This window comes from Lissotriton helveticus, chromosome 1_2, assembly GCF_964261635.1.
Source record: "Lissotriton helveticus chromosome 1_2, aLisHel1.1, whole genome shotgun sequence".
Taxonomy (NCBI): Eukaryota; Metazoa; Chordata; class Amphibia; order Caudata; family Salamandridae; genus Lissotriton; species Lissotriton helveticus.
This window is the reverse complement of record NC_136058.1, coordinates 377,268,994-377,295,728: the sequence shown is the minus strand read 5'-3', so window position 1 is coordinate 377,295,728 and position 26,735 is coordinate 377,268,994. Positions and strand designations below refer to the sequence as shown.

At 48.2% G+C, this 26,735-nt stretch overlaps 5 non-coding genes across 5 annotated transcripts; 2 read left to right on the top strand and 3 right to left on the bottom strand.

The window, feature by feature from the left end:
* Positions 1-22,647: 22,647 nt before the first annotated feature.
* On the top strand, positions 22,648-22,718 carry TRNAG-GCC (transfer RNA glycine (anticodon GCC)). The gene has a single exon. It is a non-coding gene; the product is annotated as a tRNA-Gly (tRNA).
* Positions 22,719-24,345: 1,627 nt separating this feature from the next.
* TRNAG-GCC (transfer RNA glycine (anticodon GCC)) lies at positions 24,346-24,416 on the top strand. The gene has a single exon. It is a non-coding gene; the product is annotated as a tRNA-Gly (tRNA).
* Positions 24,417-24,487: 71 nt separating this feature from the next.
* Positions 24,488-24,559, bottom strand: TRNAW-CCA (transfer RNA tryptophan (anticodon CCA)). Its single transcript has one exon. It is a non-coding gene; the product is annotated as a tRNA-Trp (tRNA).
* Positions 24,560-24,807: 248 nt separating this feature from the next.
* Positions 24,808-24,881, bottom strand: TRNAN-GUU (transfer RNA asparagine (anticodon GUU)). Its single transcript has one exon. It is a non-coding gene; the product is annotated as a tRNA-Asn (tRNA).
* A 348-nt stretch (positions 24,882-25,229) lies between these two features.
* On the bottom strand, positions 25,230-25,301 carry TRNAC-ACA (transfer RNA cysteine (anticodon ACA)). The gene has a single exon. It is a non-coding gene; the product is annotated as a tRNA-Cys (tRNA).
* Positions 25,302-26,735: the final 1,434 nt, after the last annotated feature.

Here is a 26,735-nt window from a genome sequence, read left to right as displayed (position 1 = left end):
TATTGAAATCTGTATACTGTTCTAGAGTAGTTTCAGTATAATCGACAATTGGGGACTCCCTTCTATGTCTAATGTGTACTAGATGTGTGTTTCTGTGATAATCAGATGGGGCTAGGAAAACAGGTGGCAGTAGGAAAGCAATGTAACAGGTTCCCTCCCAATCGAGGGGCAGACGGACATATGCAGTTTGACCACAAATAAAATAAGAATGACGTGAAGCTTTGAAAATAGATTTCCCACTGTCACTATACTGGATAACAGTAGTACATTCACTATGACCTATGTGTACAGAACCATAACTACGGACACATAATTCGCCTTTGACTGGTAGTACTGAAATAGCAGGTAAGTCTGGAGTAGTATCAGACTGAACATTCAGGACCATGAAATTCGACGAATAATTTCCTAAATTATATACTTCATTTTCTAGATCTAAACCTGTTCTGTGGGGGAGACCTTGCTTGTCTGGAAAACATGTACTGTTAAGAAAAGACATATCTGTTGAGGATGACGTTAACGTGGACCATGCTCCACACGAACCATTATGTGAGAATGGATAAGGGAAAAGTGGCAGAACTCCCTTCGGTGTCTGGAAAGGGGGGAGTCGACCACACACCCAACAATTAGTGGCATTGCTGGTCTGGTGTGAGTAATGTAACATACGGATAAATGTGTTGTTGCGCATAGCGAGGCGGTATGAATATTCGTGAGGAGGCAGATCACTAAACGTGTGCTCTACTGTAGCATTAGTAGACATATTTACATGAGGAACTGGTAAATACAGGAAAAATGCGTAGCTGGTGCAGGAAATCATTATGCTGAGAAACAATATGAAACTCAGAAAAACGATACATTGAAGTGAACTTCGACTGACTCTCTCACTATGGGGGTCTATTTTATACATGTCAGAAACAATCTAACCGTTTCACCTAGGGGAGGACTTATACAATCAAACTGACTGACTTATTTTACTAGACCTTAATTTGAGCTTATACTCCTGCTGCGGAGTTTTCTCTAACAAGGGAGGGGTTGTAATAATGTCTTGTGCGGGACAGTCCTTTAAAACAATGTTCTGGCAATCTTTCGAATCCTGGAAATCCTTGGAAATGTTTTTAGAGGCTGGTTTCAATCCATTGAAAAGTTTTACATGAGAAAGGTGGACCCACCCCTTCCTGCCTTCCAACTTGACGGCAGTTCGGGTGGTCAAGAGGACCTGACGTGGCTCCTTCCAACGTGGTTCCAGCGGACTTGATCTGTCGAAATTTCGGACCATCACAAGGGAGCCTGGAACGATCTCGTGCGGTGCCACCTCGGTATTGTCTGGAAATGCGGCGGCAACCTGTGAACGACATGAGTTGAGGGCAGACATCAAGGAAGCTAGGTAATCTGTCAGCATATTACATGAAACATCGGTAATACTTCGGGGTCTAGGAGTACCCCACATGTTAGGGGGGCGGCCGAATACGACCTCGTACGGGGACAGACCTGATCTGGAATGTGCGACCATGCGCATATAAAACAAAGCGACTGGCAGAGCTATTAACCAGTCCACACCTTTGTCTTTACAGACTTTTGCAATACGGATTTTCAGAGTCTGATTATGTCTCTCTACGAGACCGGCTGCTTCAGGATGGCGTACACAATGGAACTTCCACTGGTACCCTAACAAAAGGGAAACGTGTTTCATTAGTTCGGATGAGAATGGCTGACCGTTATCAGAATATACGACTCTAGGGAGTCCATATCTAGGGAAAAATTCACGAACCAACTGCTTGGCAGTGGTCGCGGCTGTGTAATCTGGGACTGGATATGCTTCTGTCCACCTGGACAAAGCGCATACAACTACAAGGACATACTTGAAACCTCGACATCGCTCCATCTGAATATAATCCATCTGGAGGACCTCAAAAGGGTGGTCAGGGGGCTGGAAACCACCTTGTTCCACCGGGACACTTTTACCTGGGTTAAACTGACAACATATCATACAGGTACGGACTTTCTGCTTGGCTGCAGCTCGTAAATGCTTGTTGAACCAAATGTTCTGGATACTGTCTAACATAGCTTTTTCTCCTAAATGTGCTGGACTATGTGCGGTATTGATAATGACTTGAACCATAGAATCGGGGAGAAACCATGTGGCTCTACCCTTCGTTAACCATCCTTGATCTGTCTGGACCCCTCCTTGTTCAGACCATTTCTTGATTTCATCGGGAGTAGCATGTAACTGGATATCTATGACATCTTGTGTAGGGTCCTTAACTGTCATGCATGTAATCGGATCTGGAGTACGTGTCTGATTAACTGGAATGTCTGGAGTCTGTGCTGTAAGCTTGGCTGTGCGGTCTGCTAGATCATTACCTTGGGAAATAATGTCAGTGACTTTCGTATGTGCTTTGCATTTCATGATAGCAATAGATGTCGGTAAATGTATGGCATCTAACAGGGCTTGAATAAGGAGACCATGCTGAATCTTGGTTCCATGAGAAGTCATGAAACCTCTCTCCTGCCAGAGCACTCCGAAGTCGTGTACAACTCCGAATGCGTAACGTGAATCTGTGTAAACATTAACTTTCAGGTTCTTGGCGTGTATACAGGCTTGTGTCAGAGCGACTAGCTCTGCTGCTTGAGCGGACAGGGTGTCAATACGGTGTGTTTCAATAACTTCAGTGTCAGTAGTCACTGCATACGCGGCGACTAGTTCTCCTGTACTAGTTCTCATACATGAACCATCCACATAAAATGTCAGGTCAGGATCTGGTAACGGAATGTCTGTCAGGTCTTGTCTTGGCTTCGTCGTAATGTTAACTACTTCCACACAGTCATGTGGGTCTGGATTTTCATTAACTGCTGGTAACAGTGTAGCAGGATTCAGGACGTTGCAGCGTCTAATTTCTATGTGTGGCTGGAACAGTGTCAATTCATAACCTGTTAAACGTGCAATTGTCAAGTGCTGTGTTTGTGTTCGGTTTAAAAGAACTTCTACTGAATGTGGAACTTGTACTGTCAGGGAATGTCCTAAAACTATAGAATCACTTTGTCTGATAGCTAGTGCTGTGGCTGCAACTGACTTGAGGCACGCAGGTAACGCCTGGGCGACTGGATCTAATGTGCTCGAAAAATAAGCACAGGGCTTGTATTGTCCTGCTTGATCTTGTGTGAGAACAGACAATGCTGTACCTTCGCGTTCAGTAACAAAAAGTGTAAAAGGCTTACTGTAGTTCGGTGTAGCTAGAACTGGAGCTTGACATAGGGCTTTCTTTAACTCGTTGAAACTAAGTGTATGTTCAGATGTCCAAGGGAGGACAGTCGATACGGCTGCCTCCTGTGTCGTTAACTGTATCAGTGGCTTGGCTAGAAATGCATACTGGGGAATCCATTGTCTACAATAAGAAGTAAGGCCGATAAAGGCACGTACCTCCTTCTGGGTTCTGGGCTGGGGAAGACTCGCTATTAACTGGATACGGTCTGGTGTCAACTGCCTACCCCTCTTGGACAGCAAGTGTCCTAAGTATACCACTTGCTGGACACAGAATTGAAGCTTCGAAGGTGACACTTTGTGCCCCATCTCGGCTAGAAAATACAGAACTGTAAGTGATGCTCGCTCACAGGCACATTCAGAACGGGCTGTGATCAGTAGATCATCGACATACTGGAGCAGGGCAGTGTCAGTTGGCATGTGAATGTTGTCTAGTTGTCTCTTAAGTGCTTGACTATAAATACTAGGACTTTCTGTGAAACCTTGAGGAGCGCGTGTAAACATATAGCTCCTTCCATTTAAACAAAATCCGAAAAGAAACTGGCTGTCTGGATGAATTGGAACACTGAAAAATGCATTCTTGAGGTCGATAACAGTGAAAAACGTGGCTTCGGAATCAATGGCTGTTAACAGGGAAGAAATATCTGGGACAACTGGGTACTGAGGAATAATACATTTATTAAGCTCTCGTAAATCAATCACTAATCGATATACTGGGGGTGCATTTGGATCAGTACGTTTCATGACTGGAATGATCGGAGAATTACATACATTGGAGTCAGTTTCTACAACTACTCCTTGAGCCATGAGCTCGTCAATAATTTTGGATAAGGCTGCTACAGCCTCAGGTGGCAATCTGTACTGTCTGATTCGGGGTAACACTACACCTGGTTTGAGAGTCACACGATGGGGTGTGATTTGCATGTAACCTACATCAGTTGGGCCTTGCGCCCATAAGTGCTGCGGAACATTAGACAATCTCGAATCAAAATCTCGTAATACATAGTGACCCTTAAAGTCACGTAGGAATAGACGTATTCCCTCTGGGGAACAGCAAATAACTGCACCTAACTCTTTCAGTGTCTTAATGCCTAATAGATTTTCTGGACATGACTTAGTAAGTAACAGATCAGTAGTACGGGACAATGGACCTACTTCTAGAGTGACTGGCTTTGATATCTCGTTAACTATTGGTTTTCCTGAAAATCCAAGGGAAACATTTCTTGAGCCTGAGAGCGGAGCCCCTGGAACTTCGGCATGACTAATTGTGGTCCTACTTGCCCCTGTATCAATCAAAAACTTTCTGTCTTTCCCTAATACTTGACTGTGAACATGGGACCTTCTTGATCTACAGGTATCTCGATGAGAGGCAAGCCTACCTCCCTCTCTAGGCTGTTTCATGAATATGACTGATACTCTGGATACTCGGACTGTGCATACTGATACATCTGCGATGTAACGTGCTGTGTTGCAGCTATAGGCTGCGGTGCGGAAACTGTCTGTTGTGCATTCTGTGACTGAGGAATCTGTGAAACTTGTTCTTGTCTTGGCGGACGTGGTCTTTCTTTAGTCTTACCAGTAGCTATGTTGTGTTTCAGAACTGCACACTCGTTTATAAAATGACCTGGCTGTTTACAATAATTGCAGTTCCCTCTAACGGGAGCTGCAGGATGACTGGCTTGATTGGCTTGATTTGGACCCCTCTTCTGACTGTCTTGAGGAACAGATTGTGCAACTAGCACTTTCATTTTCGTGTCTTTCATACGTTTTCTCTCGTGTTCTTGCTCTTCTCTGATTCTATTCTGGTGGTACTGGAGCATCTGGAGCATCTGGGACGGAGTATTTGCTTGCCAGGTGCTTTCGACTTTCAAAACTCGATTTTTAATTTGTGGGCTTGAATTCTCGACTAATTTGGTAACGAAAAGGTGAGGGTATGACTCACTACTTGTCTTGAGACCACTGTTAATACTGAAACATTTTTCAAATCTAGAATAAAAGTCACTAATATCTTCATCTTGTTTCTGTTTACAGGCTGAGATTGCATCCCAGTCTTCTTTTCTCGTCAATAATCTGGGTAAAACTTGAATCAGTAATTCTGGTAATTCTTTACATTTATCTCCAAGACCGGTACCTGGTACTCGTGCCTTGTCTTCAGCTTCTAGAGCTGTCCAATCGATCTTTTTCTCTCCCACCTCCCATTCTTTTTCCTTTAACTTTTCATACACCCCTGCGGGTAACAGGACCTTTAACATTTTAATGATATCTGGGTAAGTGTATTCTCCCATACGGAGCATGTCTTTTAATTCTCTATGGAACCCTGCTGGATCTTTGTCATGACAGGGAATTAATTTCTTCATTTCAAGAAGTTCCATCTTTGAAATCGGAGTGTATACGAACACTCGTTGCATTACGCCACCCGCCCCTTGGACTGGGTGGACTTCTCGTAACGGATTCTGTCTGTCTATGTAAAACGATTTACTTTCTGGGGGTGAGACATGAACAAAATGCGGGTTTAGGAACGTTCTATATTTGTGGCGCTGTTCTAGAATGACACTAATTAAATCAGTACCTAGACCTCTCCATCTATACTGGAGTAACTCGTTCAGGATATCGTGCAACGGACCTGGATCAGAATGTTGACCTTCATACAGAGTGATGAGGTGCTGGATCATATACATACCCACCAGTCGTTGCTCGGCTGGGGGCAATTTCAGAAACATTTGTGCCACTATTTCGTCTGGAAAAGTGGTAGAATCAGTAATCCATCGGACTGCTGATCGGGCTAGTTCTTGTTCATGCATGGTACTTAATTCACTGTAACCGATTCGTGATTTCAGAATGTGATCGGTAGCTTGAAATACTTGTTCTAGAGAACCTTGTTCTGGTGCTAGATGAAAAATAGACTTGGGTTCTAGACGTAAATGGCAATCTGGAAATCTAGATTTTCCTACATACGCTATTCTGGCGGGATTCTCGTCTTCCTCTTCAGGATCAGAGATACTTTCTTTCTCACTTACTTGTGCTGCTTTACGCTGATCGTGTAACCTTATTATTTCTTTACGAATTTTCTTGTACATACTCTCCATGGCACTGACGGTCTTGTGCTTACCCTCGGCTATATTATCACTCCACCTTGTCAGGATTCTCATTTCGGCGGGATCTTTAGACGGGTAATCTTGTTCTCTTATTAGACAATTGATCAGGAACTTTAATATCATGAGCTGAATCTCGGCTTTCCTTTGTGACATAATCTCGCCAATACTTTCTGGATCCTCCCCTGTACGGATGAAACGATATATTCTGTCTAGATCTTCTTTCATATTCGGTAAGGTGACTAGATACTCGGTCACTCGCCTTACACGTAAGGAATATAAAACCATAGTATATTCGCCTGGAACTGGATCATAGACACATTCGTTAAGGGCTTGCCTGATTTCTGTAACAGACTTATTACTTTTAGGAGTACGCTGTGATGCTTGAGCATGTAATTCGAGTGCCGATAAACGCTTGTGTGGCGGCGGGGTTTGAGGAGTAGCTCCTCCTGCGGCCCCTAAACTGGAGTCGTCTACTGAGGCTCTACGTCCTGGCAGAGTGGGAAATGGAACTGTAGGCTGGACCGGGGGTACCGTAACAGGTACTCCGGTGTCTGGAGGAGCGGGAAGTGCCTGATTTACAGGGACTGGCGGAGCGCGAACAGGATTTGCATATTCGGGGACTGTGTCGTCCAGATAGGACGAAATAAAAATATCAGCTGCGGTCGGTTTGTGACGTAGCTTGGTCGGAACTAATGGTGGCGGGAAATTACTGGATGCCTCTGGGGTCGCTTTTGGCAAACCTTCGGCAAGAAGAGGATACATACCCTTAATAAGGGCATGCCTCTGTCTGTCTGACTGTTCGGCTTTGACTTGTTCACCTATCTCGATTAATTCTCTTTCTTGGGCTCGTTCTTGGGATTCTCTACTTAACTCTGACTTTCTGACTTCCTTTTCCGTTCTTCTATGCGCTTCCTTACGCCATAACTCGATGGCATCTTTCTGTGACTGTCTGGCTTTCTTTTTGCATAATGCTTCTTCTACTCGCATGATACATTCGGCATCCCATGTACCCGATACGGGCCATCTATACTTTTCTTCTAACTGTTTGGTATACTCTACCCATAAATCTAGATACAATATGGCGCTTATGCCATGTTTCTGATACATAAAGTGACCTGGACTGTCCCTAGGCGGGACAGGAACTGCTTCCTCTAACAGACCCTTTCTAGTTTTTAACTGTCGTAATCTTGAAAAGAGCGGCATTGTAAACTTAAATCGGAACACAATACAATACACGAAGAACAATAACAAGTGGGGAAAACAATTCAGGCATACCACGACATTGGAATTACATTAAACAATATCATAACATAACAGTTCGAACAGAATATTACCTGAAAATACTGAAAACAGAAACAGAACAGATTTTCTCGAGAACGGAACAGACTAGAGTTACTGGATGCACTGCTGTAACAGTACGGAACATACCGGTCCCAAAAAGGGACGCATCAGGACCCGTATCCACCTAGGTGAACACTTCGTTTGTGAGTCTGGGCACCACCAACCCACGGACCAGGAGTCAATTTAGATTGGTCCTGTCTAGATACTACCCCAGCAATGGTACTCACCGGGCAGCACGGAACGGAAGGCCTCGAACGGGACTGGACGACGGACGACGAACTTCGGACTTCAGACTTCAGTTACAGGTGGGCCTCCGGATACCTCGGACCTTGGACTCTCGGCTTGGGCTCTGGTCGGGACTCGCCGCGTTCCTCCACCGTCTCGTTCGGATGCTGGACCGCCTCCTCCGTCTCCTCCGTGGGCCTGAGGGATACTTGAGCAGAAATATCTGCCACTGCGCAGAAGAGTTCCGTCACGACTGCAGAGGGTCAGGGGGTCGGCGTGGCTTCACCGACGCGTGGGGAAAGGGCAAGTCCCTGTTCGGGCGCCATTATGTGGTAAATAAATAAATAATACCCTATTTTTGACTAGACTTATAGCATAACAGATAGCTCAATAAAATAAGAGTCAAGATTCGAGGTAGTAGGAGTTTCTGCAGGTTTATTACAGCATAAGGACAGGATCAGGACAACCTGCATAGGAACAGAATGACAGGGCCCAGCAGGACAACTGGGGCCCAACAGGGGAAAAGAGGCCCAGCAGCTGCTGGGGCTAGGTCTGGGATGAGCGCGCTAACATTCAATAACAAAACACAGGCATATATACATAGCGCGAACACATAGTATTACATTGCAGTAGGCGTAGCAGTGGGTGGAGCAGAAGGCGTAACGCGTAGCAGTCGCGAAAGATAACAGTAAAAATGGGTGTAACTGGGAGTATACATAGACATGTGATGCAAACGTAACAGAATATGTCATGAATGGGCGGAAACATAGGAGGGGGCTACCTAAGGAGCCGGGACCTCTAACCTAATGGTGCGCGAAAACTGGCAATGACGTGTTACTAGGAGAAGCTGGGGGCTACGAACTCTGTGCTAGGAGCAGAGACTAGAGTCTGGAGGGTCGGAGCGACATGTACCTAAACCCTATCTGGTATCTGATGTTTAGGGAACATGTTGATATAAACTAGGAGTCATGAGGGGAAAAGCTAACTTGATTCTAAGACTGGACCATGCATTATTCTACATGTAGTGCGTGGTGAAAAATACTAAATGACCATTAAATACAGTATTTCTCTAACATGGAGACGAAAAGGCTAGACAATGACGGGAACTATTGATGCAGTTCAGTAGCTTAGGAATGCAGAGGAGGAGGACTGAACTGATAACTGGAACTATAACATACTTTTGGCAGACTCAGAGGCAGAGCCAAGCTGCACCGGGCACTGCGAGGCAGGAAGTAAGTGAAGGGTCGAGGATACAGGTGGGGGCTGTATCGCTCCTCAGCGAGGCTTTCAGGAGACAGGAGCTGAATCTGTGGTCCGGGCCCTTTTGAGGCCTGGAAACGGGGACTTTATAATGGAATAACGTGCACACTGAGAAACGTGGCAACATTACTTTACATAGGAACATATTCGTAGTATTCACGAGGACTGGAAACTAACATACTAGAGGTGGACACAACTGGAATTGCGTCATTAATCGGACATGGGGAATAACATATGCATATTGGTCATGCACACATAACATGTGATGGATGAGGCGTAGGGACACAGAACATGGCAAAATTTACTTTTCCACAAGGTTACACGACCAGCGTAAAGCAGCACAAGTAAGCGAGAAAGAAAGTATCTCTGATCCTGAAGAGGAAGACGAGAATCCCGTCAGAATAGCGTATGTAGGAAAATCCAGATTTCCAGATCGCCATTTACGCCTAGAACCCAAGTCTATTTTTCATCATTCAGCGCCAGAACAAGGTTCCCTAGAACAAGTATTTCAAGTTACCGATCACATCCTGAAATCACGAATCGGTTATAGTGAGTTAAGTACCATGCATGAACAAGAACTAGCCCGATCAGCAGTCCGATGGATTACTGATTCTACCACTTTTCCAGACGAAATAGTGGCACACATGTTTCTGAAACTGCCCCCAGCCGAGCAACGACTGGTGGGTATGTATATGATCCAGCACCTCATTACTCTGTATGAGGGTCAACATTCTGATCCAGGTCCGTTGCATGATATCCTGAACGAGTTACTCCAGTATAGATGGAGAGGTCTAGGTACCGATTTAATTAGTGTCATTCTAGAACAGCGCCACAAATATAGAACGTTTCTGAACCCGCATTTTGTTCATGTCTCACCCCCAGAAAGTAAATCATTCTACATAGACAGACAGAATCCGTTACGAGAAGTCCACCCAGTCCAAGGGGCGGGTGGCGTAATGCAACGAGTGTTTGTATACACTCCGATTTCAAAGATGGAACTTCTTGAAATGAAGAAATTAATTCCCTGTCATGACAAAGATCCAGCAGGGTTCCATAGAGAATTAAAAGACATGCTCCGTATGGGAGAATACACTTACCCAGATATCATTAAAATGTTAAAGGTCCTGTTACCCGCAGGGGTGTATGAAAAGTTAAAGGAAAAGGAATGGGAGGTGGGAGAGAAAAAGATCGATTGGGCAGCTCTAGAAGCTGAAGACAAGGCACGAGTACCAGGTACCGGTCTTGGAGATAAATGTAAAGAATTACCAGAATTACTGATTCAAGTTTTACCCAGATTATTGACAACTAGGAAGGAAGACTGGGATGCAATCTCAGCCTGTAAACAGAAACAAGATGAAGATATTAGTGATTTTTATTCTAGATTTGAGAAATGTTTCAGTATCAATAGTGGTCTCAAGACAAGTAGTGAGTCATACCCTCACCTTTTCGTTACCAAATTAGTCGAGAATTCGAGTCCACAAATTAAAAACCGAGTTTTGAAAGTCGAAAGCACCTGGCAAGCAAATACCCCGTCCCAGATGCTCCAGATGCTCCAGTATCACCAGAATAGAATCAGGGAAGAGCAAGAGCACGAGAGAAAACGTATGAAAGACACGAAAATGAAAGTGCTAGTTGCACAAACTGTTCCTCAAGACAGTCAGAAGAGGGGTTCGAATCAAGCCAGTCATCCTGCAGCTCCCGTTAAAGGGAACTGCAATTATTGTAAACAGCCAGGTCATTTTATAAACGAGTGTGCAGTTCTGAAACACAACATAGCTACTGGTAAGACTAAAGAAAGACCACGTCCGCCTAGACAAGAACAAGTTTCACAGATTCCTCAGTCACAGAATGCACCACAGACAGTTTCCGCACCGCAGCCTATTGCTGCAACACAGCACGTTACATCACAGATGTACCAGTATGCACAGTCTGAGTATCCAGAGTACCAGCCATATTCATGAAACAGCCTGGAGAGGGAGGTAGGCTTGCCTCTCATCGAGATACCTGTAGATCAAGAAGGTCCCTATGTTCACAGTCAAGTATTAGGGAAAGACAGAAAGTTTTTGATCGATACAGGGGCAAGTAGGACCACAATTAGTCATGCCGAAGTTCCAGGGGCTCCGCTCTCAGGCTCAAGAAATGTTTCCCTTGGATTTTCAGGAAAGCCAATAGTTAATGAGATATCAAAGCCAGTCACTCTAGAAGTAGGTCCATTGTCCCGCACTACTGATCTGTTACTTACTAAGTCATGTCCAGAAAATCTGTTAGGCATTAAGACACTGAAAGAATTAGGTGCAGTCATATGCTGTTCCCCAGAGGGAATACGTCTGTTCCTACGTGACTTTAAGGGTCACTATGTATTACGAGATTTTGATTCCAGATTGTATAATGTTCCGCAGCATTTATGGGCGCAAGGTCCAACTGATGTAGGTTACATGCAAATCACACCCCATCGTGTGACTCTCAAGCCAGGTGTAGTGTTACCCCGAATCAGACAGTACAGATTGCCACCTGAGGCTGTAGCAGCCTTATCCAAAATTATTGACGAGCTCATGGCTCAAGGAGTAGTTGTAGAAACTGACTCCAATGTATGTAATTCTCCGATCATTCCAGTCATGAAACGTACTGATCCAAATGCACCCCCAGTATATCGATTAGTGATTGATTTACGAGAGCTTAATAAATGTATTATTCCTCAGTACCCAGTTGTTCCAGACATCTCTTCCCTGTTAACAGCCATTGATTCCGAAGCCATGTTTTTCACTGTCATAGACCTCAAGAATGCATTTTTCAGTGTTCCAATTCATCCAGATAGCCAGTTTCTTTTCGGATTTTGTTTAAATGGAAGGAGCTATATGTTTACACGCGCTCCTCAAGGTTTTACAGAAAGTCCTAGTATTTACAGTCAAGCACTTAAGAGACAACTAGACAATATTCACATGCCAACTGACACTGCCCTGCTCCAGTATGTCGATGATCTACTGATCACAGCCCGTTCTGAACGTGCTTGCGAGCGAGCATACCTTACAGTTCTGTATTTTCTAGCCGAGATGGGGCACAAGGTGTCACCTTCGAAGCTTCAATTCTGTGTCCAGCAAGTGGTATACTTAGGACACTTACTGTCCAAGAGGGGTAGGCAGTTGACACCAGACCGTATCCAGTTAATAGCGAGTCTTCCCCAGCCCAGAACCCAGAAGGAGGTACGTGCCTTTATCGGCCTTACTTCTTATTGTAGACAATGGATTCCCCAGTATGCATTTCTAGCCAAGCCACTGATACAGTTAACGACACAGGAGGCAGCCGTATCGACTGTCCTCCCTTGGACATCTGAACATACACTTAGTTTCAATGAGTTAAAGAAAGCCCTATGTCAAGCTCCAGTTCTAGCTACACCGAACTACAGTAAGCCTTTTACACTTTTCGTTACTGAACGTGAAGGTACAGCATTATCTGTTCTCACACAAGATCAAGCAGGACAATCCAAGCCCTGTGCTTATTTTTCGAGCACATTAGATCCAGTCGCCCAGGCTTTGCCTGCGTGCCTCAAGTCAGTTGCAGCCACAGCACTAGCTATCAGACAAAGTGATTCCATAGTTTTAGGACATTCCCTGACAGTACAAGTCCCACATTCAGTAGAAGTTCTTTTAAACCGAACACAAACTCAGCACTTGACAATTGCACGTTTAACAGGTTATGAATTGACACTGTTCCAGCCACACATAGAAATTAGACGCTGCAACGTCCTGAATCCTGCTACACTGTTACCATCAGTTAATTCAAATCCAGACACACATGACTGTGTGGAAGTAGTTAACATTACGACTAAGCCAAGACAAGATCTGACAGACATTCCGTTATCAAATCCTGACCTGACACTTTATGTGGATGGTTCATGTATGAGAACTAGTACAGGAGAACTAGTCGCAGCATATGCAGTAACTACTGACACCGACGTTATTGAAACACACCGTATTGATACCCTGTCTGCTCAAGCAGCAGAGCTAGTCGCTCTGACACAAGCCTGTATACATGCCAAGAACCTGAAAGTTAATGTTTACACAGATTCACGTTACGCATTCGGAGTTGTACACGACTTCGGAGTGCTCTGGCAGGAGAGAGGTTTCATGACTTCTCATGGAACCAAGATTCAGCATGGTCTCCTTATTCAAGCCCTGTTAGATGCCATACATTTACCGACATCCATTGCTATCATGAAATGCAAAGCACATACGAAAGTTACAGACATTATTTCCCAAGGTAATGATCTAGCAGACCGCACAGCCAAGCTTACAGCACAGACTCCAGACATTCCAGTTAATCAGACACATACTCCAGATCCGACTACATGCATGACAGTTAAGGACCCTACACAAGACGTCATAGATATCCAGTTACATGCTACTCCTGAAGAAATCAAGAAATGGTCTGAACAAGGAGGGGTCCAGACAGATCAAGGATGGTTAACGAAGGGTAGAGCCACATGGTTTCTCCCCGATTCTATGGTTCAAGTCATTATCAATACCGCACATAGTCCAGCACATTTAGGAGAAAAAGCTATGTTAGACAGTATCCAGAATATTTGGTTCAACAAGCATTTACGAGCTGCAGCCAAGCAGAAAGTCCGTACCTGTATGATATGTTGTCAGTTTAACCCAGGTAAAAGTGTCCCGGTGGAACAAGGTGGTTTCCAGCCCCCTGACCACCCTTTTGAGGTCCTCCAGATGGATTATATTCAGATGGAGCGATGTCGAGGTTTCAAGTATGTCCTTGTAGTTGTATGCGCTTTGTCCAGATGGACAGAAGCATATCCAGTCCCAGATTACACAGCCGCGACCACTGCCAAGCAGTTGGTTCGTGAATTTTTCCCTAGATACGGACTCCCTAGAGTCGTATATTCCGATAACGGTCAGCCATTCTCCTCAGAGTTAATGAAGCACGTTTCCCTTTTGTTAAGGTACCAGTGGAAGTTCCATTGTGTACGCCATCCTGAAGCAGCCGGACTCGTAGAGAGACATAATCAGACTCTGAAAATCCGCATTGCCAAAGTTTGTAAAGAAAAAGGTGTGGACTGGCTAGTAGCTCTGCCAGTCGCTTTGTTTTATATGCGCATGGTCGCGCATTCCAGATCAGGTCTGTCCCCGTATGAGGTCGTATTCGGCCGCCCCCCTAACATGTGGGGTACTCCTAGACCCCGAAGTATTACTGATGTTTCATGTAATATGCTGACAGATTACCTAGCTTCCTTGATGTCTGCCCTCAACTCATGTCGTTCACAGGTTGCCGCCGCATTTCCAGACAATACCGAGGTGGCACCACATGAAATCGTTCCAGGCTCCCTAGTGATGGTCCGGAATTTCGACAGATCAAGTCCGCTGGAGCCTCGTTGGAAGGAGCCACGTCAGGTCCTCTTGACCACCCGTACCGCCGTCAAGTTGGAAGGCAGAAAAGGATGGATCCACCTTTCTCATGTTAAACTTTTTAAAGGACTGAAATCTGTTTCTAAAAACATTTCCCAGGATTCGAAGGACTGCCAAAATATTGCTCTTAAGGACTGTCCCGCAAAAGACATTATTACAACCCCTCCCTGGTTAGAGAAAACTCCGCAGCAGGAGTATAAGTTAAAGCTCAGGTCTAGTAAAATAAGTCAGTCAGTTTGATTGTATAAGTCCTCCCCTAGGTGAAACGGTTAGACTGTTTCTGACATGTATAAAATAGACCCCCATAGTGAGAGAGTCAGTTTAAACGCAAACCGATGTATTGTTTTTCTGAGTTTCATATTATTCATCAGCATTATGATTTCCTGCACCAGCTATGCATTCTATCTGTATTTTCCAGTTCCTCATGTAAATATGTCTGCTAATGCTACAGTGGAGCACACGTTCAGTGATCTGCCTCCTCACGAATATTCTTACCGCCTCGCTATGCGCAACAACACATTTATCCGTATGTTACATTATTCACACCAGACCAGCAATGCCACTAATTGTTGGGTGTGTGGTCGACTCCCCCCTTTCCAGACACCGAAGGGAGTTCTGCCACTGTTTCCTTATCCTTTTTCACATAATGGTTCGTGTGGAGCATGGTCCACGTTAACGTCATCCTCAACAGATATGTCTTTTCTTAACAGTACATGTTTTCCAGACAAGCAAGGTTTCCCCCACAGAACAGGCTTAAATCTAGAAAATGAAGTTTATAATTTAGGTAATTATTCGTCGAATTTCATGGTCCTGAATGTTCAGTCTGATACTACTCCAGACTTACCTGCTATTTCAGTACTACCTGTCAAAGGCGAATTATGTGTCCGTAGTTATGGTTCCATACATGTAGGTCATAGTGAATGTACTGCTGTTATCCAGTATAGTGACAGTGGGAAATCTGTTTTCAAAGCTTCACGTCATTCTTATTTTATTTGTGGTCAAACTGCATATGTTCGTCTGCCCCTCGATTGGGAGGGAACCTGTTACATTGCCTTCCTACTACCACCTGTTTTCCTAGCCCCATCTGATTATCACAGAAACACACATCTAGTACACATTAGACATAGAAGGGAGTCCCCAATTGTCGATTATACTGAAACTACTCTAGAACAGTATACAGATTTCAATAAAGGTTTCTTCTTCTTTGTAGGACCTGTCCAGAATAGTAAACTGATCCGTAGGTTAACAAGAACCCTTGAAGCTGTAGTAAATGAGACTGCCTCTGCTCTAGGTAACCTAACCGAAGAACAATCTGCTATGAGATTTGTCGTTTTGCAAAATCGTCTCGTCCTTGACGTCATACTGGCCGATAGGGGCGGGGCCTGTAGAGTCATCGGATCTAGTTGCTGCATTTTCATTCCAAATAACGCGCCGTCTGTTTATTCAGCTATAACCAGACTCCATAAAATTGCCCATCTGTTACATCAAGATCCAGGCACCTGGACATGGTCAGGTTGGTTCTGGAATATAATTTCCGCCTGGGGATGGAAAGTCCTGTCCTTTCTAGGTATTGCAGTAGCGATCATATTTAGCTGCTGCCTCTGTATACAATGTGGCCCTGCGATTTGCAGCATGTGTGCTACCTCTTGTATTCCTAGTCCCAAGCCCCGTTCTAAATCCCGTTCCAAGACAATTCGAGACGAACAAATGGTACTGTATGAAATGATAGATGGTATCATGAAAATTGATGTTTCCTGATGGAAACGTAGTGACAAGGAGGGAATGTGGAAAAGTAAATTTTGCCATGTTCTGTGTCCCTACGCCTCATCCATCATATGTTATGTGTGCATGACCAATATGCATATGTTATTCCCCATGTCTGATTAATGACGCAATTACAGTTGTGTCCACCTCTGGTATGCTAGTTTCCAGTCCTCGTGAATACTACGAATATCAGGCCTATGTAAAGTTATATTGCCACGTTTCTCAGTGTGCACGTTATTCCATAATAAAGTCCCCGTTTCCAGGCCTCAAAAGGGCCCGGACAACAGATTCAGCTCCTGTCTCCTGAAAGCCTCGCTGAGGAGCGATACAGCCCCCACCTGTATCCTCGACCCTTCACTTACTTCCTGCCTCGCAGTGCCCGGTGCAGCTTGGCTCTGCCTCTGAGTCTGCCAAGAGTATGTTATAGTTCCAGCTATCAGTTCAGTCCTCCTCTTCTGCATTCCTAAGCTACTGAACTGCATCAATAGTTTCCGTCATTGTCTAGCCTATTCGTCTCCATGTTAGAGAAATACTGTATTTAATGGTCATTTAATATTCTTCATCACGCATTTCATGTAGAATAATGTATGGTCCAGTCTTAGAATCAAGTTAGCTTTTCCCCTCATGACTCCTAGTTTATATCAACATGTTCCCTAAACATCAGATACCAGATAGGGTTTAGGTACATGTCGCTCCGACCCTCCAGACTCTAGTCTCTGCTCCTAGCACAGAGTTCGTAGCCCCCAGCTTCTCCTAGTAACACGTCATTGCCAGTTTTCGCGCACCATTAGGTTAGAGGTCCCGGCTCCTTAGGTAGCCCCCTCCAAAGTTTCCGCCCATTCATGACATATTCTGTTACGTTTGCATCACATGTCTATGTATACTCCCAGTTACACCTACTTTTACTGTTATCTCTCGCGACTGCTATGCGTCACGCCTTCTGCTCCACCCACTGTTACGCCTACTGCAATGTAATGCTATGTGTTTGCGCTATGTATATAAGTTGATGTATTGTTATTAAAAGTTAGCGCGCTCATCCCAGACCAAGCCCCAGCAGCTGCTGGGTCATCCTATGCAGGTTGTCCTGATCCTGTCCTTATGCTGTAATAAACCTGCAGAAACTCCTACTACCTCGAATCTTGACTCTTATTTTATTGAGCTATCTGTTATTCATTCATTCATTCAAAAATAGATCCGGTATTATTTATTTATATACCACAGGGCGGCGACTTGTTTTTGTTGTTGCCCTTTTGGTATTATGTTTATGTTCATGTTATGCCTTCTGAGACTAGTGTTGGTACTGTCCTGCTATTGCGTGCATCCTTGGGTTCCGGGGCGGGGCTGTGGGATGAAACTGCTCATTGTTCGCTGCTGCTGCGCGGGTGCGGGTGGGGCGGGTGGGGGACTGGGGGGGGGGGATGGGTGCTTGACCGTGATCAGCACTGTGATGGCTACGTTTAAATTTTGTACCTGGAATGTCCGGGGCATGCACACACCCTCACGCAGATACCAGGTATATTCCTACCTTAAAAGGCACCAGATTCAGATTGCACTGCTCCAAGAGACACACCTAGTTGCCACTGAGGTAGCCACACTTCGCCGTAAGTGGAGGGGTCAGATATTTGCTACAACCTTCTCGGCATTTGCGAGAGGGACCTTGATCTGGGTCCGGGCCGGGGTTCCATTTGCACTAACACACAGCAATATTGACACTGAGGGACGCTACGTCTTCATACAGGGCAGACTTGACGGGCAGCAAGTAGTCATAGCCTCCATCTACGCTCCTAATGTGGAACAGGGGAAATTTTTCACACGACTGTCGGCAACGATGGCGTCATGGCCGGACGTACCCTTGATGATGGGCGGGGATTACAACTGCGTGCTAGACGCTTCCCTTGATCGCTCGTCCCTCCCGGTAGCGATCGCCCCGGTACAGGCGACATCCAGGGCCCTCCTTGACTGGGCGACGCAATGGAACTTACAGGACGCATGGCGCGTCAGGAACCCCACCGCCCGGGTATACTCTTACTACTCGGGAGCCCATTCCCTACATGTCAGGTTGGACAGATTCATGCTGTCCCGTGACCTGCTCCCCTCTGTGTCTGACACTGACTACCTAGGCCGGACACACTCAGACCATAACCCGCACACGCTGGTATATGGATGGAAGCGCCCACGCCCGCCCGTACCAACGTGGCGCCTGCAACCGGATCTCCTACTTGACACTCCATTCCGAGAGGAAATCTCCGGGAAGATCTTACAGTACTTCGAGGACAATATTGACTCGACCTCCTCCCCGAGAACCGAGTGGGACGCCTTTAAAGCGGTGACCCGGGGAAGCTGCCTCGGTGTCCAAGCAAGCTTGCGTAGGCAAGTGGAGAATGATCTGCTGCAGGCGGAAGAGGCTCTGTTGGATAAAGAACGGGAAACAGCGGGGGGAGATGATGCCCAACTCATCTCGGCCAGAGCGGACCACGCTGCTTTGCTGGAGCGCCTAAAGAATATCAACTTCGCTGCACATTCCGCACGCACCCACAATACAGGCGACAAACCTGGCAGGCTACTGTCATGGTTGGTACGACAGGACACGCACTCTGCATCGATCCTATCCATCCGTACAACCCAGGGCGTTGAGGTCTATACCCAGAAACAGATCCATGATGCGTTCACGTCGCATTACAAATCCCAGTACAGCTCGCGGCTACGGGCCACGGTGGTGGAGATCACAGACTATCTGGCGTCTTTACAGCTCCCGACTGCTACCGCTGCCCAACAGGCAGAACTAGGAGCCGCGCTTACTGGTGAGGAGTTACGAGAGGTGATTTTCTCCCTCTCCAATTGACGGGCTCCCGGCGGAGTTTTACAAGGCCTACTCCCTGGTATTAATACCGGAACTGCTGAAAATGTATGGGGCGGCACTGGAAGACGCTGAACTCCCGGCATCCCTGAACGAGGCTAACGTGGTCTCCCTGCTGAAACCGGGTAGAGAAGCGAGCGACCTCGGCTCCTATAGGCCGTTAGCGCTCCTCAATACCGATTACAAAATTCTTGCAGCGGCCCTGGCCCGGAGACTAGCGCCACTGGTCCCCACTCTGGTACACTCTGATCAGAATGGCTTCGTACCCACACGGAGCACATCCTACAATTTATGCCGTTTTTTCAGAATCCAACGTTATGCGACCCTAGCCTGGCCACGCTCGGGATGCATCGTACTTGATTTGGAAAAGGCGTTTGACTCGGTGGAGTGGCCATACCTCCTCCGAGTCCTCGAGAAATACGAACTGGGGGACGCTTACGTACAGATGGTGGGACTCCTCTACCAGGCCCCAGAGGTCCGGGTCCGGACTGGACGGTTGTTCTCGGACAGGATCCGCATCGGGAGAGGTACCAGGCAGGGCTGCCCCCTCTCCCCCATATTATTCGCCTTAGCGATGGAGCCGTTGGCCGAGATGCTCCGCAACTCCGGAGACGCCTGGGGCATACCGCTGGCGGATGGCACCCACTCGGTGTCTCTATATGCCGACGATTTGTTGCTATATGTCAGAGATCTCACGCAAATACCAGCGGCGATCACGGACATATTTCAGATATTTGGCGACAAGTCGGGGCTCCGTGTCAACTGGGCCAAGTCAGGGACCTATGCGTTCGGTAGCGAGATGCCGCAGTGTGATGTACGCATGATGGGGGAGACGCTCCGATGGCACCCGACGGTATTTCGGTACCTTGGGATATTCATATATCGAGACCCCGTAGACCTCCTGGAGGGGAATCTAATAAGAGCCATTTCCTCGCTTACGGCCCAGGTCACGTTCTGGAATTCCCTCCCGCTAAATGTGCCCGCCAGAGTGGCGCTGACTAAGATGATAATGCTTCCCCGGCTTCTCTATTACTACACCAATCTGCCAGTGTATGTGCCGGCGCGCATCTTTAGAGAACTGGACTCCCTCACCAGACGCCTCATCTGGAATAAGGGGAGGCTCCGGGTAGCACTAAAGACTCTGTTTGCACCCACGGACGCTGGAGGCCTAGCGATTCCCAATCAGGAACTCTATTACTTGGCAGCACAGCTGCAGTGGGTTGCCTACTGGCTGAGCGGTAAGAACTTAGTGGACACAGCCACGGCTGATACCATCCTATCTCCTGTACAGGCGCTCGCCCTCTTCCACCCGTTGGCGTGGGGCAGCCCCCCCACGCAGGTCCTTGTAGCAGTGGCGAAGCGGTGCCTCGTGCGGAGCCTCCGGCTTACCAAACAAACGGTGCCCTATGCCCCGAACCTGCCTCTACTGGGGACACCCCTGGGTGCAGGCACGCTGTCCTCGGCCGAACTACGCAGCTGGACTGCGGTGGACTTGGACGACCTGGGCGGCCTGTACAGCGACGGGGAGCTGTTACCCTTCGAGACCTTGGCCACGGACACAGAGCTGCCGGTGGGTCAATTTCTGACACACGCCAGACTCCTACATGAGTTGACAAAGGCGTGGGGTGACCTCAGTCACGAGCCGTCCACACACCTACTCATCCAATACCTGCACGTGATGGGAGATGGTTCACACCTTGTACATTGGCTTGCACAAGCCTTACACAGCCACACGCAATTTTCCTCTCGGAGATTGAGGGACAAGTGGATGGCCGACCGTGGCACAGACTGGACAGACAACCAGTGGAATGCTATTCTAGCGGGCGCCAGGGTCGTCCCCCGCAATGCACGATTCAAGATTATACAGTATTACATCATCCACCGGGCATATCTATCTCCAGACAAACTGAATCGTTACTTCGGACTCACTTCCTCGGCGTGTCCCAAATGCGGCCTCCAAGACTCGGACTTCCTGCATGCACTCTGGAGCTGCGCTCATCTTACCTCGTACTGGTCTGCGGTCGTGGACATGTTGACGGCGGCCACGGGCGGAACTCTTCCCAACACTTGGGAAGTGTGCCTCTTGGGACTCTACAAGAGGACCAAACAGACCAAGATGCGGGCGCGCTTTTGGGATTTAGGCCTTATCACGGCCAAGCGTCTTATCACACGACGCTGGAAGAGTGCCGACCCACCGCGCCCTGCGGACTGGCGCCGCTCTTTTGCCACCTGGGCCTGTGCGGAGAGTGTGTCACTTCACAGGGAGGAAACCGCTGGACTCCGGAAATACCCGATCGCCCAGGACTGGGACGTTGCCCTGATTGCGTATCACCACGCATGCACACAAGCCGAAATAGAGTGCCGTCCCGTTGCGACATAGGGAGGGCTCACTCGACTGCTGCCCTCACCTAACACGGGCTCCGCCGCCCCTTTCCTTCTCTCCCCCCTCCCCTTTGCCCTCCCCCTTTTCCCCCCCCTCCCCCCCTGTCTTCTCCCCCGCTCCGCGCGCCTCCTCCCCCTCCCCCCCCGGTGACCGAGACCATGTGTGGCGGAGACATCCCCTCCCGCATTTGCCTTCCTGCCGCCTGTGCCCCCCCCCCTTGCCTCGCAGCCGCGGCGACGCCGCCTCCTCACTTGTCCCCGCCCCTGCATGGCCCATATCGGATGCACCACACACAGTTAGGATCCTGGGTACACTACCACACACACGAATGCTAGTCCAACAGTTTTTTGGAATGTTTTTCCCTCCCCCCTGTATTAGACTTCCCAGTTCACTCTTTGGTTGACACAGAGGCCGATTATACTGTACCCCTAATCATGCCCGACCACACCTCCTCGTCTATATCTCACATGGAGCTGCTTAGATACGTCCGGGACTGGGAAGCGGACACCCAGCGACCCATGACCCATGGGAAGGTATGCTGTTGCCTCTATCCTCTGCTGCATTGTACAGGGGACTCAATTTCATGCACTGACTGTGGACTTTTCTTTTTTGAACGCGCTGGGCCCTTTCTGCAGTGCTGCGAACTGCGGACACTGCACCATGAGTCACTCCCTGGCACAGTCAATTATGTACCAATGCATTTCTACCAGCAACTGTTTATTTTCACTCATGTATAACTGCTGTGTTAACATGTGCAATCTGCTAGGTACTGTTTGTGGCAATAACCCGTTGTTCTGACACTGTATGTACACTTACTGGCTTATCTGTGAATTTAAATAAAGTTTGGGACCATTGGTCTTAAAAAAAAATATATATATATCTTGATATGTATGTGCCTGCCTGGAGCTTGTCTTATATAAGCCATCATCATGTGAAACTTTGGCGTTGTCATGTCTGCTGCGCACACTTTGTTCATATGTGTACAATTTAAGTGTGTGCACCTGATCACTGTCTTGGACAGAGCTATGCCTGTGAACTCCCCATGTGAAGCATTGGTGATTCAGTGGTAGAATTCTCGCCTGCCACGCGGGAGGCCCGGGTTCGATTCCCGGCCAATGCAAGGCTGCGTTCTTTTGACTTTGTTTTCGAAAGGAAATATATGAACTCAGTGGGGAATAAAAAATGGTAAGCAGTGACCCGACGTGATTTGAACACGCAACCTTCTGATCTGGAGTCAGACGCGCTACCGTTGCACCACGAGGTCCTTACACTTACAGCCTTCAAGCCAGATCAACAAATGCTGTGGGCCTTTTGACTTATTTTCCCCTCCTCATATGCCTACAGTTGTATTACAGGGCTAGGCCTTTTGTTTTCTATCCTAATTATGAAATTGACTGCAGGTGCAGAGAGAACGCAGAGGATTGAAATGTTCAGGTAAAGGGTCTTAAGCAGGAGAGAGCAGAGGTACGTATCTGTGTTTCATTAAAGTGTTTCATGCAGGCAAAAGGGATACTTCCCTGGGTGGGCTTGAACCACCAACCTTTCTGTTAACAACCGAACGCGCTAACCATTTGCACCACAGAAGTTAATAACTGTAGCACAGTTCCTGAGACTCAATATATATCTTGATAATTGTGCGCCTGCCTGGAGCTTGTGTTATATAATGCGTCTTTATGCCATACAGCATTTCTCATTTGCTTAGTGTCTTGTTATTGTTGGACGTAATGATGAATAGACTACTGTCTAATGGTCTTAGAGCCAGTATTACTACCCGTCCCAGTGTATGAGACACATACATGACTTTTCTGTTGCCTGCTTAGCATAGCTCCCTGCTCCTCTGTAGGTGTGCTACCAGCCAGTAAGGCGTGTGCCTTGCCCATCAGATGTGTTATGTTAGACTTGACTTCTCTGTGAGCAAAGTCTCCCTCCCATAGCAGGTGCTTTCTCTGAACTCTTGACTTGTAAGACTGCTGGGAAAGGCCCTCCCTAGCCCCTCACTCAGATAGATACATTTACCTTCAGAGCTCAGCTTTGGAGAAAGAGATTGGGGAGAGAGCAAATAGGGGAAGGCCCATGGTGCACACTTTATTTTACATAAAAGCTCGGGCTTGTGGGAGGACAGGGACAAGAGGGTTCTCAGGGAAAGAAATCCCAGGAGTATTGATGGCTAGGCCCTGAAACACAACAATCCCGGATTGGCAAGGCACAATATGCCTGTGCAACAGGCCTGACCCTAGGCTTCCGGAGTTCTTGGTCACCAAAGGCTCCAGTGATCTAAGCCCGACCAGGGCTTTGCCGGACCAGGGCTGTAGGCCGCATTGGGAGCGCGTTAGGGACGTGTAAAGGGACGCAGGGCGTAGAACTCTGCCCGTTTCACCCCAGCATTTAGGGGAGGACACAGAATCTGGGAAAGCCAGTGGGAAGGATTTTCCAGGAGGAGAGTTCAGTGAGATAATCTGAAACACAATAGTGCTGGTGATCTGGCGGGTGCATTCTGTGAACCACTTTTGTCGGAGCAGCCTGCCATCATGCCCTGATAAACACAATTCTAGTCCCAAGCCAGTGACCTCAGCAAATGCAAACACATTCATAGTTATAGTCTCCTGCATCTGATTCTTGCCATCTTCATGTGAAACGTTGGCGTTATCATGTCTGCTGCGCACACTTTGTTCATATGTGTACAATTTAAGTGTGTGCACCTGATCACTGTCTTGGGCAGAGCTCTGCCTGTGAACAACCCATGTGAAGCATTGGTGGTTCAGTGGTAGAATTCTCGCCTGCCACGCGGGAGGCCCGGGTTCGATTCCTGGCCAATGCAAGACTGCTTTCTTTTGACTTTGTTTTCGAAAGGAAATATATGAACTCAGTGGGGAATAAAATGGTAAGCAGTGACCCCGACGTGATTTGAACACGCAACCTTCTGATCTGGAGTCAGACGCTCTACCGTTGCGCCACGAGGTCCGTACACTTACAGCCTTCGGAGCCAGATCAGCAAATGCTGTGGGCCTTTTGACTTATTTTCCCCTCCTCATATGCCTACAGTTGTATTACAGGGCTTGGCCTTTTGTTTTCTATCCTAATTATGAAATTGACTGCAGGTGCAGAGAGAACGCAGAGGATTGAAATATTCAGGGAAAGGGTGTCCAGCAGGAGAGTGCAAAGGTATGTATCTGTGTTTCATTCAAGTGCTTCATGCAGGCAAAATGATACGTCCCTGGGTGGGCTTGAACCACCAACCTTTCGGTTAACAGCCGAACGCGCTAACCGATTGCGCCACAGAGACGAGGGACTGCAGCATCTTTCCTTAGACTCAATATATATCTTGATATGTATGCGCCTGCCTGGAGCTTGTCATATATAAGCCATCATCATGTGAAACTTTGGCGGTATCATGTCTGCTGCGCACACTTTGTTCATATGTGTACAATTTAAGTGTGTGACCTGATCACTGTCTTGGACAGAGCTATGCCTGTGAACACCCCATGTGAAGCATTGGTGGTTCAGTGGTAGAATTCTCGCCTGCCACGCGGGAGGCCCGGGTGCGATTCCCGGCCAATGCAAGGCTACGTTCTTTTGACTTTGTTTTCGAAAGGAAATATATGAACTCAGTGGGGAATAAAATGGTAAGCAGTGACCCCGACGTGATTTGAACACGCAACCTTCTGATCTGTAGTCAGACGCGCTACCGTTGCGCCACGAGGTCCTTTCACTTTCAGCAGGGGTGTCCAAACCTGTCCTGGCGGGCCGTATCCATGCCAGATTTTTGGGATATCCCCATCTGGGGATCACGGTTCGATCCCCGGCACCGGCGGCAGATTAGCCCAGCACCACGTGACTCTGGGAAATAGCTGGCGCCGCGGCTAGGGAGGCTGACTCCGGAATCTGGAGATCACGGTTCGATCCCCGGCACCGGCGGCAGATTAGCCCAGCACCACGTGACTCTGGGAAATAGCTGGCGCCGCAGCTAGGGCGGCTGACTCCGGAATCTGGAGATCAGGGTTCGATCCCCGGCACCGGCCGCAGATTAGCCCAGCACCATGTGACTCTGGGCAATAGCTGGCGCCGCGGCTAGGGCGGCTGACTCCGGAATCTGGGGATCACGGTTCGATCCCAGGCACTGGCGGCAGATTAGCCCAGCACCATGTGACTCTGGGCAATAGCTGGCGCCGCGGCTAGGGCGGCTGACTACGGAATCTGGGGATCACGGTTCGATCCCCGGCACCGGCGGCAGATTAGCCCAGCACCATGTGACTCTGGGCAATAGCTTGCTTAATCTTCCCGAAGGCCCCTAGCGCCTAGAGACCCTTACGGGTGATTGTGCGCTTTACAAATGTGGATTATTAATATTATTATTTGGGCCGATTCCGATCCGGTTCGTAAAAGCACATCTGCCCGAATCTGTCGGACAACCACGTACGCCCGGGAGAGGACTGCCCGGGACCCGTGGAGCCCGTCCTGGTCACTCTGACCTGCCATCGGCCTGGAGAAGGGAGCGCCGGACGCCCGGGGGGAGGACTGCCCGGGACCCGTGGAGCCCGTCCTGGGCACTCTGACCTGCCGTCGGCCCGGGGAAGGGAGCACCGGACGCCCGGGGGGAGGACTGCCCGGGACCCGTGGAGCCCGTCCTGGGCACTCTGACGTGCCGTCGGCCCGGGGAAGGGAGCCCCGGACGCCCGGGGGAGGACTGCCCGGGACCCGTTTAACTCGTCCTGCGCACTCTGACATGCCGCTGACCCGGGGAAGGGAACCCTGGACGCCCGGGAACCGTGGAGCCCGTCCTGGGCACTCTGACAAGCCGTCGGACCGGGGAAGGGAGCCCCGGACGCCCGGGACGCGTGGAGCCCGTCCTGGGAACTCCGGCATGCCGTTGGCCCGGGGAAGGGAGTCCCAGATACCCGGGACCCGTGGAGCCCGTCATGGGCACTCTGACAAGCCGTTGTCCCGGGGAAGGGAGCCCCAGACGCCCGGGACTCGTGGAGCCCGTCCTGGGCACTCTGGCATGCCGTTGGCCTGGGGAAGGGAGCCCCGGACGCCCGGGGCCCGTGGAGCCCATCCTGGGCACTTTGACATGCCGTTGGCCTGGGGAAGGGAGCCCCGGACGCCCGGGGGGAGGACTGCCAGGGACCCGTGGAGCCCG